This window comes from Leptidea sinapis, chromosome 42 (assembly GCF_905404315.1).
Source record: "Leptidea sinapis chromosome 42, ilLepSina1.1, whole genome shotgun sequence".
NCBI classification, from domain to species: domain Eukaryota; kingdom Metazoa; phylum Arthropoda; class Insecta; order Lepidoptera; family Pieridae; genus Leptidea; species Leptidea sinapis.
In genome coordinates, this window is record NC_066306.1 from 2,270,629 (window position 1) to 2,286,149 (window position 15,521).

Consider the following 15,521-nt stretch of genomic DNA (forward strand, 5'->3'; position numbering starts at 1 on the left):
TCGTGAAAACCCTTCCGTGTACAAGCTGATGTTATCGCTAACGTGTTATTAATCTCAGGAAACAAATTGAATGTAAATATTTGACTGGTCGAGGTGGAGCAGCATGATAATTACCGTTCCTAGAATGAATATCTCTAGCACACCTTTTTTAGGCGGCGGTTTATTACTTAATTGTATGTATATTTTAGGCAAACATTTGATCCAAAGTCATAGGTTGTCTTAATTGTTAATTCGGCTAAGATTTATCTTTAGTCACTTCGACACGTCTGGCATCCTAAGGATATGTTGACTCACCCAATTTTAGACCGAGAGTCGGGTCGAACCGCGCCGTGATTGGTGGGCTGCAAGTGGGTAACAAGTAGAAATACGTAAGAATGGTGAAGAGACTAAATTTGTTTGTTCATTCAACATGTTTTTGTGTAAGCTTTTGAGTTTTCTCTTATCTCGTACTAAAACAATTCTACACGAGTTTGGGTTTGTTACTTCTGGCTTTAAGCCAAGAGCATGATCTGTCGCTGAGGCATCACATAATTTGTGGGCTGAGTTGAATGTGAGAGCTGAGTTCTTCTCCGTTTCTCAGGTCTGAGGGTAATTATTTCGAATAGGTGGTGGGTTTTAGCTTTCAATAAATGACACAAAAATGTAACATTGACTTTTACAGAATAAGACGAATTAAAAATAAGTGTTCAAATATATATCTGTATGTTTAACTGATGAAATACTTTGTTATAACCATTCGCGAAGAAGTATATAGACGTAGTTTAGGTACATATTTTCAGGGTGTTTTGCATTAGGACGTGCTTTCGAAATCAATTTTGAATGTTTAAATATGACATTAAGAGTATTATCAACTTTATTTTTTTTTAATTAAAATTAAAATTTATAATTATTATTATTATTATTATTTTTAATTTAAATTATAATTATTAGATTATTGCAAAAAAAAGAACAATCAATACCACATGTGTTATCGTATTTACTCGCAGTCGAACATTGTTTGAGCTCAAGCGCCATAGGAACACAGTCCAAACATTGACACATAACACGTTGGTGCCTGCGTTAGGTAAGGTGAGATGTCGCCCAGGGGCCCGGGCCCGCATTGCTACCGTGCTGTGCCGCGGATGTGACACCGGCATAGGGCTGACACCCGTACCATTATAATATAATATTAATTTATTATCATGAAATATGGATATGCGGTAATATTATAATACCATTATAATATTACCGCATATATAACCTTAATACAGAAGGACGATTGGTGATGAAGTACCATCCAAAACCACAATTTATCGCTGGTTTGCTGAATTTCAACGTGGCCGTGTCAAGCTCAGTGGTGATCCCCGTCAAGGTCGTCCATAACTGCAGTCACCAAAGAAAACGTTGATGCTGTGCGTAAGCTGATTGAGGAAGATCGACATGTGACACACCGCAAAATTCAGGCAACTTTAGACATTGGTATGAGTCAAATACAAATAAACTTGCATGAACAATTAGGTGTAAAAAAGTTGTTTTCCCGATGGATACCGCATTTGCTCTGTGAAGAGCAAAAATGGCTCGCGTTACTTGGTGCGTCAGAACTCTCGAAAGATTCCACGCAGGATCCTCAAATGCTGTATACAACTTTGTATCAGGTGACGAATCCTGGATATACGCGTACGAACCCGAAACAAAAAACCAGTCACGAGTTTGGGTGTTCGAAAATGAGTTAAAGCCACCAAAAATTGTTCATTCACGGAGTGTTGCAAAAAAAAAATGGTGGCCACGTTTGTCTCCAAAACCGGCCATGTTGCGACTATTCCTCTTGAGGGACAAAGAACGGTTAATGCAGAATGGTATGCTAGCATTTGTTTGCCACAGGTCGTTTCTGAACTCCGTAAAGAGAACTGCAGCCGCCGCATCATCCTCCATCACGACAATGCGAGTTCTCACACCACGCACAGAACAAAAGAGTTTTCAGAGCAAGAAAACATAGAATTACGAGACCATCCGCCGTACAGCCCCGACCTAAGCCCTAATGATTTCTATACTTTCCCTAAAATAAAGAATAAATTGCGTGGTCAGAGATTTTCATCACCTGAAGAAGCTGTGGACGCCTACAAAACGGCCATTTTGGAGACCCCAACTTCCGAATGGAATGGTTGCTTCAATGATTGGTTCCATCGTATGGAAAAATGTGTCAAATTTCGCGAAGAATACTTCGAAAAGCAATAAAATATACATTTTTAAATAGTAATGTTGTGTCACTTTCTTGATTCCCGAAATTTCAGTGCCGCCCTCGTATATGTATTTTTATTTTATTGGTAGTGATCGGTGCTAAAGATTGAAACAAGATCTATTTTCTTATTTCATACCTGAAATAAATACCCATGCTGTTAGACTAATTAATAATACCAGTGGGAGACTCCTTTGCACCGGATACCGGCTAGATTATGGGTACCACAACGGCGCCTATTTCTGCTGTGAAGCAGTAATGTCTAAACATTACTGTGTTTCGGTCTGAAGGGCGCCGTAGCTAGTGAAATTACTGGGCAAATGAGAGTTGACATCTTATGTCTCATCAAGGTGACGAGCGCAGTTGTAGTGGCTCAGATTTTTGGGTTTTTTAATAATCTTGAGCGGCACTGCATTGGGCTGTAATGAGCAGGGCGTATCAATAACCATCAGCTGAACGTCCTGCTCGTCTCATTTCTTATTTTCATTAAAAAAAAAATAATTATATATAACATGTATTACTTAGATGAGATAAGTCAAGTTGTAATCAAGAAGTTATGTCAACTTGGTGTGAAAATTATGACAATTCCAAAAAGTTATAGTTTTTAAAAAAGTGTAAAGATAAGGCAACCCTAAACGAATAACAAATTAGCGCTGAAACCAACTGCACAATATTATCATCAAACAAATATTTAATCTTTTTTATTATGAGCTAGATTTTAAGCCTTTTTTGGGACTCTTTAAATTAGCTCACGTGAGATGAAATCTCACCAGTAGTCACTTTATATTCTTGTTGAAAACATTTATTTATAATCTATCATTTGGTATTGTTTAGACAACCATGTGTCACGTGGAACATTGGGGTGAGCACTTGAGGGGTTTGTATATCCGATAACACTCTGTAGGATCACTTCAATTTGCTATTATTAGTTCTAATATGTACTTATCACATTGTCAGCGGAACACACATTTTGTGAAATACAATACAAATACAAAAATACAAGTTAGGGGGCATTTGTAGATCTGCTTATTTGATGATGACATTAAATGATTAAAGTTTTAAGAAACAAGGTTTTTGATGAGCACTACTACATATGCTCAGTCATGTGTGTACGCGGACGAAGTCGCGGCAAATTTTTCTCCAATAAATAAATTAATAATCAGTTGAGTAAAGTGACTTCCCCTTAATAGAGACATTAAGAAATGTGTTAATGGACACATACTTAGTTTAATCTATGTAGCAGTTTAAGTTAAAGTAGAATTACTTATTAGTCTAAGTTAAGGCTAGATTGTAATGCAAGTGGGGCAACATTATAATAACTATATTATTATGTTCCCAAATTGAAAGAAGAAAAAAAGTTGAGTAATTTTAAATGGTAATGAATAATTATGATCAAAAATCACAAAGATTGCCGGACCTATTAAAAATCGTAACAAATACAACAGTCGGAAGAAATATGACACAAAGATCACCCAAGTAGACAGCGTCATACTATAAAAGACCAATCAACCATAAAGCATTAAGCATAGCGATAAACAAAATTAGATTGCCACCTCTTAAAGCTAACACAGACAGCAAATATTTTATCTCCAGTCAACTATTAAACTCGATAGAAGCAAATCTCCGATCGCGCCTCGAACAGGTGAATGTCCCACAGCTGACGCACACAGGCTCAACCTGGCACAGAACAGCACACATAGACAGGCACGTGGTGAGCCATCGAGATATTACGCAAAATTGATCATTAACAGCTCGGCCCCGAGGCCGGAAACCCAAATAAATGCTGTTGAAAAAGTAATACTTTAGCCAATTTGTTAGGTTGCTAATAGCATACGTTGTAGGTCGTTGTCTTCAAGTGCTGGTGATTGTATTGGTACTGTTAACTGGGTATTTATCACAGTTCTTCGGTTTTTAGGGTTGCGCATGCAAAGGACAACCTATGGGGGATTAGGAGTTAGTCCTATTAGGAGTCCTCTATCTGTTTGCCGTTTCAGCGGGTTGCATCTTTGACCGCAATAGTTAGACAGTCGTAAACGCCGTAAATTACAGAGCGCTTAAACATAAATAGTACTGAGACAAAACCTATTGTCACTATTGCTTAGGTTAATAGTTTGGCCAATTTTATTTTTATAATAAAAAGACCAGACCATCGTTATTTACTTCCTATACAAATCCAATAATCCAACAGTTCCGATAATCCGGGATTGAGAAAAAATCAACTGCCAGTTTACCGAGCGCCTACTGTACTTATTTTTTTTTTATGTACAACAAGCTTGAGCCATACGATCTATGTCTATAACAGCGTCATACGTCACTCCCAGTCAGGCAATTGGCAACACTAAGCCTGCTATGTTGTAGTCAGAGCTAATGAGCTTAGCGCATCTTATTGGCAGCAATAAGAACCGGCTCCGAGCAGACTCGTCGATATCGCCGCTCAAAAAACAGACCGGGTTTCGCAACACCTGCTCTGCCTGCACTAAAAATAGACGTAGATTTAGCTTCGACTTCGCGCCGAGTTATCTTTGCTGCTACGTTTTGCTCCAAACTTATAAACGATGTGTGTTTCGTCATGATAATTATTTTTTAAATAAACTGATGATTTTTTTAGACAATAACAGATGAGACTAGTAGTACTAGTACGTTCAGCTGATGGTAATGAATACCGATGGTTCCAGAGAAGCCTAAGAATTCTGAGCGGCTCGTCACCTTGAGACATAAGATGTTAAGTCTCATTTGCCCAGTTATTTCACTAGCTACGGCGCCCTTCAGACCGAAACACAGTAATGCTTACACATTACTGCTTCACGGCAGAGAAAGGCGCTGTTGTGGTACTCGTGATCTAGGTACTCTGGTTGGGGCGAGCGACAATTTCAATATAAGGCACATTCACTTACAAGATAATGTAAAAAGAGCGTATAACAAAAATCTGACTGGCAAAAGTCAATGGAAAAAAATATCAAAATATCAGGAAACACTTAAATCAGAAAAATATTACCAATGTCACATAGGCGACTTAATAGAATAAATGGAGACGGAAACCCCACACATTAAAGTCAACCGAGAAATGGAGCATGGAGCAAAAGTGTAATGAATTGGTCACCTATCTACTAATAACATAATCGCGGAGCTCAATGCAGTAGATGGAAGGACGACTTTAAAAAGTAATTTAGTAGTGGTGGTAGTAGTAGTAGTAGTAAAAAAAGTAGTTGCAGGCAATTGGCGCCGAACAGTATTTCGACAACAATTGCCGGTGGTAAACTTAACTACTGGTTACATTAAGAAAAACTTGTTAATATGCCCATTAAGAGGAAACGTTCACGACTGTGTTCTCCTTAGATTTTAACTCAAAATGGATCTCTCAGTGTTGCTTTTTCTGTTTCTGTAGAGCTAGATTACATTACAAAAATCAAAACAGTCCGACACGGAATATTTCCTTTCCAAAAGTTCGTGAGGACTGATTAAGTTTTGTAGGAGGAAATAGTCGAGAACGAAACACAGATGTCAACAATTTGTTATTTTAATGTGATATCAATCACTTCTGGGATGTAGATCTGAAAGAGCGACATCTCAAGGCATATTAGGGCCTGCTCAACTGTAAAATAGATCCTGTAGATGAAGCCACAACCTGAGAGTTGAACAAGGTATACCAAGATTTACGAACCATGCGTCACTTGAACGGTTAAGAACTCTGCAGTAGGGGAACCATAGAGGTCGAAGTTCGAGTCCCGCATCGTTCATAAATTTTGCTAATTTATGAAACGCAGATTTTGAGGCTTTTACTCATGATATTAAGCCGGTCCCAGTTGTACATATCGCATGATTAACGTCTCACTCGAGCTATACGCGGCAGAAATAAGAAATATTAATTAAGGATATATTGTTATTAAACTATTCCTAATTAGTCCACCTCAATTCCATATAATTTGCGATAATTATTATTGTCAATACTGCGGTCACCGTGACTTCGTAGTCTGTAATGAAATCTGCGCATGTCAAGTTGATACTAGTCAGTAATATTGTAGTAGTGGCTAAGAGGCTGATATCATAGCTGATAAAATATTTGAATGTCTGCCCCTCTGTCGTTCACTGCTATGCCTTACGAGTTGCATGTGATAATTATTCAGTACTACAATTTTATTTAGTAACTAAGTCGCAAGATGTAACGCAATTAAATAAATAAATAAAAATCTATACATAGACTTTGCTCAGATTAGACTCACCTAAAACTTAGCAGAGAGTGATAAAACGAAAACCAAAAATTCTGAGCGGCACTACAACTGCGCTCGTCACCTTGAGACTTAAGATGTTATGTCTCATTAGCCCAGTTGTATGTTATGTCTCACTAGGTACGGCGCCCTTCAGACCGAGACACAGTAATGTTTACACATTACTGCTCCACGGCAGAAATAGGCGCAAGTGTGAGCAAAGTCTAATTACGCTCTATAGATAGATCTCAACCCAAGACTCCAGCATTGATACCACTTCTGAAAACAAAATATAGCATAACATATTGTTTATATTACGTCACAGATAGGTTTAATATGACCCATAAATGATAGTGGCTGATTACTTTTGTCTACCCTCGATATTATACAATGTTTGATTGTCGGACTATCGATCACATAAAACGTCCCGTTAGCAATTAATAATGTTATAAAAGGCAGTCAACAAGTGAATCATTTAATATTACTCGAGGTAGGTCAGGAGACCACAATTCATGGTAATGAGTGGAGGCCGTCAATTCTCCAGTGCTACAGTTTAAAAAATAAATATCTGCTCGTGACACATGCTATGGGTAAATTAAAAAATGTTGATGATTACAAAAGATAAATTGTATGACACGAAACTATTATATTATATATCATTATGACTAGTTTTCACATATTATTGTTAAAATTATTAAAATAGACTAAAATTAAATTAAATAGAATTAACTAATGACAGAAAGTTTCCGATGAAGTATTACTTACGCATAAAAAAAACACTCTGTAGAGAAAAGCTGTAACCGTATCCATAATACGATGCAATAATAATTGGTGAAGCGACAGTTGAAAAGATTATTGTGCGCTATACAAATGTATCCTTAATTGATGTTTCCAAAAGTATAAAGTGTAAAAATTACGTCCTCTTCTCCCATTTAAATGACGGTCAGCTCTATTCGCAACAAATTGCGCCCAAAACGGGCGCTACATGATAATAATAATAATCATTGCTCGACAGAATGTTCCTCTTTAAATTACTACATAATATAATTGATTCTCCTCATCTTATATCGAAACTAAACCTCGCTGTTCCAAAAACTCAACCGAGAGCGTGTAAGAAATATAATCTCCCTTGAATAAAATTACCAGGGAATATAACAGTCATCACGATGAAGTCGAAATATTTGATCACAACTTACACAAATTTAAAAAATATATTTAAACGGTTCTTTCAAGGGCGGGATGACCACAAAATATGAATCGAAATAGCGATCATATGAATGTTATTGGTTTTGTATTATACTGTGTTTATATTAGTGTATACATTGTTGGCGGAATTTAATAAATAAATAAGACTTGTTTTAAATAATAATAATAAATGTTTTAAATACAATATTTAACAGTTGTTTAATAAAATATTTGACAGCAGCAACAAAGAAGCAGGATTTGTATTCCATTATTATATAATAACTAGCTGCCCAGACAGACGTTGTTCTGTAGATAAAATAAAATACTGTTTTATAGGAATTTGCCAATAATATTTCAAAACATCAAGAATTATTTCGTAAAAAGTTACTCCCTGTTGTTATAATGAAATTGTTTCACAGCGGAACTTCAAACTGTAAGTCACTAAACTCTCTCATAGAGAATATGTCCATACAAAACAAATATTGAAATTAAAAATAATTATGGGTCCCAAATCGAAATAAAAACGATCCTATCTCTCAAGTTGGACCAAACTGCTCTCCATGAAGTAAACCCCATTAAAATCCGTTAATTAGTTTAGGAGTCCATCGCGGACAAACAACGTGTCACGTAATTTATATATATTAATGAATCTGACATTCTACAACCGCGCGTTTTTCAAGAATCTTCTTGCATCGCACAGCCACTTTGTAGAATCAATTAGTCATATAGCCGAATGGTTAGTGTCACTGACTACTAAGCTAGATGTCCCGCGTTCGAATCCCGGTAGGTGCAATCATTTATATTATGATGAATATGGATATATGTATTTATGTACGTCTAAGTAAGTATATTGTATTAAATATATCGTTGTCTTGTACCCATAGTACAGGCTATGCCTAGTTTGGGGCAAGATAATTTGTCTAAAAGTGCGTCAAAATTTATAATTATTATTAATTGCCGTCTGCAGCTGTCCCGAATCAATATGACTTAGGGACCTAGCACACTCCCATCTCGTGCACTTGCTACACCACAATCCATTACGTCAGAATCTTGCCCAATTGCCTGACGACGTATAAAATTCGTAAGTCATCTTATTGACAGTTACAAGCTGGAAAACCTAACTAATTTTATTTATTCTCCGTTTAAAAGGAAGTTACATTATATTCCATGAAAACATCTTTTAAAAAGGTAGAAACCTCTTTCACGCCTTTTCTCTGAAGAAGAACAATGGGCTCATTTTTGTAGCTGTTAATGGTTCTATCACATGCGACTACACAAGGGAGCTTACTTATGAAATAAAAAAAAAATATTCATTGTTCATATACCACTCCCTTATAAAGTTCTCGAACTAAAGTGGCCCTCATAGATATAAGACGATGTAAACATAAACTAATATTTAGAAAAGACTAGCTGTTCGCTGGGCGAATTTTAAATAGAAATAAATTAAAACAATAAAAAAAAAATAGTAGCCATAAACCATCTCGGATAAATTTCGTGTCGAATGGTGGTAGTTTCATGTCGGTACAATCAGTGGTTTACGCGTGAAAGAGCCTCAAACAAAGACCATTTTCATTATATATTTATATATATACTAGCTGACCCGACAAACGTTGTTTTGCCATATAAATTATTTTTAGAGATAGACCGTTACTTCAACATTGCAATATTACTTAATTTTTCTAAAATTAAAGTTTTTTTTTAAATAAACGTAGCCTAAGTTACTCCTTATTACGTCAGCTACCTGCCAATAAGAGTCCCGTCAAAATCGGTCCAGCCATTTCAGAGATTAGCCGGAACAAACAGACAGACAGACAAAAATTGTAAAAAGGTTATTTTGGTGTATGTGTATCGTACATAATTATGTAATATAAAACGGTTTTTTCAATATTACAAACAGACACTCCAATTTTATTTATTAGTTTCGAAGATAAACACAGATAATACGACTGACTTTTGTCTATAAACATCAAGCATTACCATTTGCATTTAAAAAAATAATGTTAATATAAATTATAAACAACCCCACAGACAATAACACTATTTTTAAAATAAGACATGCCTATAGACAGGGTATATTGTGTACCATCAAGTACGCGCTAAGAATAATCCGAGCGTAGCAATATAAAAACACCACTTAATGTTTTTACAATAGTGGATACATATTAAACATCGTTACGCTAGGTAATATGACCCGTCTAGGTAGCTACAATAGAGACGAATTCTCTGTACACCATTTACATCCTTTAAGACTCGTTCATTAGGTTTTTATAAGATTCGCAACCTTGACTTTATATTGAGGTGACCACACTTTTGTTTAAGAAATAATTAATTTTGTTTGGGATCCAAAAAGTTTATCAAATAGCTGCTTTTTAATCTATAGAGCGTACTTAGACTTTACTAATACTTTACTCACGTAAAACTTACCAGCTGTTAATAAAAGGCATAAATGGCATTTATTTTCTCAAAATTAATTCCTTCAGAATTCTTTTTGATGTCATTTCTAATAAACTAGATACTACTATTGCGGAAACTCTGAAACAAATGGCGCTCTAAGAGAGAAAATGAATGACTATAAAAACGAATTAAAAGATTATGCTAAGCTTACACTCAGCTACGTTTTACGTAAGTAAAGTCTGAACAAAGTCTAAGTATGATCTGTATAGATCGCAGCCTATGTTACTCGTGCGAGATCTAGAATTTACTTAACATATATAACAGGAAAGTAAATTGTACCGACATACTACAATCACGTATGTCAACCAGGCCACGTGACCCGATCACAATAAACAACGTGGTCTGAATATCTATCGAAACTATACGGTGATTTACACATAGTGCACACAAAAAGGAATGGAGAAGTTGTCGATGTTATAAAATAAAAGACGGAAGTCATAAACGTAAGAGATCCGCAAGAAAACTTAAAACAACCGACGCACTTACTTTCTCCCTGGGCGGGGCACGTGGCCACGTACACCGACGAGAGATTGACACAGAGAATAATAAAATGGACGGGACCTCGAGGCAGAATGAGATGCCTTTTGCTAGATGGGCAGATGAAATAGAAGCGGTGGTGTGGCAAAGTTGGTTAGCGACAGCATTAAACAGAACCGAATGCAATTCTTTGGAGGAGGCCTTCACTCGATTAGAATGCAATTTAGAAAGAAGATAATTTTTTGTCAATATTTTGCATAAAATTAAATAATGCTTAACAATTACGGTAAGTCTAAAATATTAGTGCGAGACACATGTTATGACAGGGATGACAGTTATGTAAGGGATGGAAAAAGAATTTTGTCTGGCCGTCTTTTGATGTGTACATGGCCTCAGTTGAGGAATGCTGAACCCTTTTCAAAAGTTATCGCCTTTAGCTATACCACCGTGGGAGACTCCTATGCACAGGATGCCGGCTAGATTATGGGTACCACAACGGCGCCTATTTCTACCGCGAAGCAGTAAAGTATAAATATTACTGTGTTTCGGTCTTAAGTGTGCCGTAGCTAGTGAAATTACTGGGCAAATGAGACGTAAGATTTTATTTCTCAAGGTGACGAGCGCATTTGTAGGGCTCTCTTTTTGCCGCTCAGGATTCTTGATTTTTCAAGAATCCTGAAGCGGCACTGTATTGTAATGGTTAGGGCGTATCAATTACCATCAGCTGAACGTCCTGCTAGTCTCGTCCCTTATTTTCATAAAAAAAATTTCATTAGTAGCACGATGACTCCAGGTCAAGGGAGACGGTCAGAATTAGTAACTGTGTTAGGTGGTTAAACTGCTAATAACGACTATTAGTTTTTATTACCTAGAGTAAAAGGTAAACTCGGAAGAATTGTTCTTATGGATCCTGAAATTGTCAATGTTCGTAAAACAAGCAAAATAAATCGGTAAAGATATAAGTTACCTACTGCTTCGGTTATTGACTCCATCGCTTTGTGCTTAGAAAAGTCAGTTAGGGTTAGTCAGTCCCGAGTAGTACACCGAAATCTAAAAAACAGACTCAAATATGGAAGCCTCTCTCAGAATCGCTACATTTTTTTACTAAACTCGCAGTCCCACATTGGCTTAAAAATATCAATGAAAAAATTTTTATGTCCAATGACGTTTTATACACATATAAGGACATAATATCATTCGCAGTCTGATAGCGGAACGGCAAAAGTGCGCTTAAAGAGAATGTAAGCACACTTTTCTTTTTAGTCGTGTGTCAACTGTCTCTCTCCGAATCAAACCCGAACTGAATAAATGTTTTACATTGCTTCTTATTGATCAAACATATTTTAAACAATTGGAGTAAATGCGGAAATGTGTAGATATCTTATATCTTTAAACGAGCAATTCTTGTATATATATAATCTGAATCTCGGATATGGCTCCAATGATTTTAATCAAATTTAGTATACAGGTAGTTTTTGAGGCGAGAAATCGATCTAGCTAGGTTTCAAAAGGTTAGGTTTTTAAAAACATGTAGTTTTATCCGTTTTAATGAGAAACTGCTACAATAACATTAGAATACAAAGGTAAATTTCGCCACTATTTACAAGAGTTTGGTGACATTGGGTGATCTGGAAAGCAGAAGACCCCAGGTAGAATCCAGATGTCCTATTAGAAATTCTTAAAAAACCGGCTCGGTCGTCCAGGTACTTATAGTAATTCGTGGCATGTTTTTATCCTAGCTAATATGTCAATATGTATAGAACGTCATTGTTGGAGTCAATTATATTGATGTCAGTGATTATTATTGAGTTTACAGAGCTTTTTATACCTTTAACAAATGATCAACAAAAACAGTAAAGCATGGTGGTAGCGCGGTAGTGTGTGAGAACATTTGCCGGTCCCCGCCTGCGCCCCACATGAGCTCGACGGCCTCGTATGCGGCATGACGCATCCGGTAAACAATACTGCCAACCGTGACACCGCCTTCTATTGGCATTGCCACTGGTACACATACATAACCAGTACTTTTTTATAAAAATAAGGGACGAGCAGGACGTTCAGCTGATGGTATTTCATACGCCCTACCCATTACAATGCAGTGCTGCTCAGGATTCTTGAAAAACCCAAAAATTCTGAGCGGCACTACAATTTCGCTCGTCACCTTGAGACATAAGATGTTCAGTCTCATTTGCTCAGTAATTTTACTAGCTACGACGCCCTTCAGACCGAACACAGTGATGTTTACACATTACTGCTTCGCGGCAGAAATAGGCACCGATGTGGTACTCATAATCTAGCTGGCTTCCTGTGCAAAGGAGCCTCCCACTAAGTCCCAACTCCCATACACACCCGGATTGTGAGCCAAAATTTAGAATTTTCCTCGACGTTTTGTCTCTTACAAACTTCAATCGTATTTCTTGGAAGAAACCAAAAATAAAGCCGTTGAAATTGAAAAAATATCAATTTTTAACAGAAAAAGCGTTATAAAATTATCTTATAACTGGCAATATTGAAAATCCAAAATTATTTTTTTGCCAAAACCTATCCATCTAAACAAATTTTTTGCCAAAACCTATCCATCTAAACAAAAAACACCACCCCCGAGGTAACAGATGGCGATTCCTGTCAATCTCAGTACCCCGTGATCATGATAATAGTACCAACGAAACTTCGAGACCATTGATTTGGACGCGTTGGGTATAATAATGAATAATAGAGAATAGAGAATTAATTAATCCAACTCGGAAAAAATTAATATTAACAATTAATTATGATTCAATGCGTTTTAATGCTGTAAAAAGTATTTCATTTAAATTTCAAATAGTTTTTTAACCGTTGTTTTTGTTTTTTCAAGGATGCGGGCGTTGTAGTGACCTGTACAGATAACCATTTTGAAAAGCATAATAAATACTTTTGAACATCTCTTTTTTTAGTTGTATTATATACTTCACAATGATCCATGTATAAATACATATAAAAGACCATTAACAAAATGGTCTAATAGCATTTCAATGTAGCATTATCCAAACGGCACTTAATTATAGACGAGGAATGTTCACGAGAGGTTTAACCGCAGTACCACTAGAGGAATCAGCCACTGTTATATGCCTTACAAGGTGGAGACAAAATGTGCGTTCCGATGCGAAACGAGAACCAAATGTTTACAATAGCTGGATGGCTGGTAGTAGATATTACATCTGGACGATTTTACACTGTCTTGATGGAAGGTTGGTCGGTTGAAGTCTAATATAGCGACCATTGTTTCAATTATTGTCGACATAAAAATGTTTCGGTTCGAAACACTTACATCCGTGGTTCAGAAATGTGGAAATCGAGGCTTTTACACAAGTTTTCCCTTGCTCTGCTCGTTTTAAATTACGTCAGCAAGATCTACTGTTTTTGACACGTAGAATACTCAGGTGTTCAGGTGGGGCATGTCCTCTTCTTTAAGTATAAGTAAAAAAATACTTTCAGGCATCTTAATTATACAATAGGATGCACTCTCAAGCTGGATGTTTTAGGGCCTGCAGTGACTTCATAACAAAATCTGCACATACTTGATTCACTAGGACCCATTTTGACCATTCAGCGTCCAATGGCCAGAGAGGAGACCTGCGAGATAGTTTTATTCTAACATAGCCATTGGCGCGATAACATCGCGATAAAGAAAGGGAATTTTGAGTGACCCCCATTGCCATTGAAATACATTAAAACAAAAGATATATAATATATTTGAGATTATTATGTAAAACAGTTTAGTAGGAGAACCAAAATAACCGACACAGCCCAAATGATTGCGGAAATGAAGTGGCGGTGGGCAGGGCACATAGTTCGACGGACAGATTGCCGGTGGTAAAGTCTTCGAATGGAAATCGTACCGGAAGACGTACCTAGTGTTGGTAGGCCCCCCGCAAGATGGGCCGATGATCCGGTCAAAATCGCCGGAATACCTTGGATAAGGATAGCGCAAGACCGGTCATTGTGGAGATCGTCTTTGGGGGAGGTCTTTTGTCTCATTTGATGATGGTAAATCAGTAAAATGGCATGATGCGAGAAGACACTTAGGTTACAAATATATTGTAGGCGCAAAGTGAATTTTATCCGTACATCAACAAACATGAAATTTAACAATATATTACTAATTTCGGGTTTCAGTTACTTGAGTGTTATCAAAAACTAATATTGTCTCTTTAATTTGTTAGACTTTACCTACGCTAGTATATTTTATTTTTAAATGGCCGTATTTTTAATCTCGGTGGAGCAAAATAGGTAAAGGAAAACATGGTGGGGACCCTATACATACCAGCTATGAAATTCAATAGTGTGTGACCTAGTCCAATCCGCAGTGGACCAGAGAAATCGACTAATAACTAGAGGCTCGACTTTGGGTGCACAGATTAGCGAGATATAGTCCGTAAAATACTAGAAATTAAGATAATAACTGTGTTAATCAAGATTCAATTAGTATTAAAATAACTGATAGAAATTCATTATAATATTTAATATTCTGATAAGTGAGACTTAGGGAAGTCGCAGGCCCCAGGGTGTGGTAAGAGGCGACAAGTGCATTAATGCACCTGTGGAAGGCTCCTTTGCACAAGCTTACGGCTAGATTATACGACCAAAACGGTACCTTTTTCTGTCGTGAAGAAATAAAATTGTGTTTTGGTCTGAAGAGCGCTGTAACTAGTGAAATTACTGGGAGACTATTTAAGAAATAACATTACAAATGAGACTTAACATCCTATATCCCAAGGTGACGAGCGCAATTGTAGTGCCGCTTAGAATGTTTGGATTTTTCAAGAATCCTGAGTGGCATTGCATCAGCTAAACGTCCTGCTCATCTCGTCCCTTATTGTCATAAAAAAAAGACTGAAAATACAGCATTTTAAATTTGAACACTACACTATATAACATACTACACTATATTATAAAATAAGGCAAACAATTTCATTGTAATTAAAACCCATGTTATTAAATAACAA

The 15,521-nt window shown here is 36.6% G+C and overlaps 1 protein-coding gene across 3 annotated transcripts in view; it reads right to left on the minus strand.

Annotated features, from left to right (window-relative positions):
• The window catches only part of LOC126976734 (uncharacterized), a 132,816-nt gene that overhangs the window by 98,800 nt on the left and 18,495 nt on the right, over positions 1–15,521 (minus strand). The window lies entirely within an intron of this gene.